This window comes from Ceratotherium simum, chromosome 9 (assembly GCF_057802395.1).
Source record: "Ceratotherium simum simum isolate JZ-2026a chromosome 9, ASM5780239v1, whole genome shotgun sequence".
NCBI classification, from domain to species: domain Eukaryota; kingdom Metazoa; phylum Chordata; class Mammalia; order Perissodactyla; family Rhinocerotidae; genus Ceratotherium; species Ceratotherium simum.
In genome coordinates, this window is record NC_141908.1 from 2252700 (window position 1) to 2253968 (window position 1269).

At 31.4% G+C, this 1269-nt stretch overlaps 1 pseudogene; it reads right to left on the reverse strand.

Moving 5' to 3' along the window:
• Positions 1-494: 494 nt before the first annotated feature.
• Positions 495-597, reverse strand: LOC147916212 (U2 spliceosomal RNA; annotated as a pseudogene).
• Between the last annotated feature and the right edge of the window lie 672 nt (positions 598-1269).

A 1269-nucleotide genomic window follows, 5' to 3' on the forward strand; every position in this document is an offset into this window, starting at 1 on the left:
ATAGTTATGTGTACAGTCAAATTATTTACTTTATGAGTTGTAGGGGTTCATACTTTGAGGAATTAGTCCACGTCATCTAAGTTGTCAAGCTTATGTCTGTAGGGTTCTTTGTAGCATTCCCTCATCATTCTGAAATCTCTATGATCTGTAGAGATATCCTCTGTTTCACTCATTCTATGGATAGCTTGTGTGTTCTCTTTTTTCTTTGTCAGTCTTACTAGAGAGTGAAAATTTTTTTGAACTTTTCAAAGAATCAGCTTTTTGTCCCTTTGATTTTCCCAGTTTTTTCTTCTCTTATCTTTAGTATTTCCTTCTTTACACTTGCTTTGGGTTTAGTTTGCTGTTTTTTGTTTTTCTAGTTTCATAACATGGGAACTTAGAATATTAAATTGAGACATTTCCTTTTTTCTAATATAAATATTCAGTGCTATTTTTTCCTCTCAGCACTGTTCTAGCTTTGTCCCATGAATTCCGACATGTTATATTTTTATTTCATTCAGTTCAATGTATTTTTTTATTTGCCTTTGATCCATGGTTTATTTAAACTGATAAGAAAAGATACTATACTTGATCTTAGCCAAAAGGCCAAGAACTGATTCGTGGTTTATTTAGAAGTATGTTGGTTAGTTTTCAAGTAGTTAGATATTTTCCTACTATCTTTCTGTTATTCATTTCTAGTTTGATTCTCATGTGGTAAGATAACATACTCTGCAGGATTACAATTCTTTGAAATTTTTTAAGGTTTGTTTTATGGCCCAGGGTATGGTCTATTCTGTAAATGTTCCATGAGCACTTGAAGAGAATGTGTATTCTGCTGTTATTGGATGAAATATTCTATAAATGTCAATTAGATGCTATTGGTTGATGACATTGCTGAAATCTTCTACATACTGATTTTCTGTCTAGATATTCTATCAATTGTTGAGAGAGGAATGTTGAAGTCTCCAACTATAATTGATAATTTGTCTATTTTTATTCTCAAATCTATAATTTTTGCTTCACATACTTTTTAGCTCTGTTGTTTGATGCATACACATTTAGGATTGCTACTTCTTCTTGATAGATTGACCTTTTATCATTATATGATGTCTCTCTCTGTCTCTAGTAATTTCCTTTGCTCTGCAGTTGACTTTATCTTGTACTAATATAGCCATTCATACTTTCTTTTGATCAATGTTTGAATGGTGTACCTTTTTCCTTTTTTTCACTTTCAATCTACCTATAGCACTATATTTGAAGTAAGCTTCTTGTAGACAGCATATATTTGGG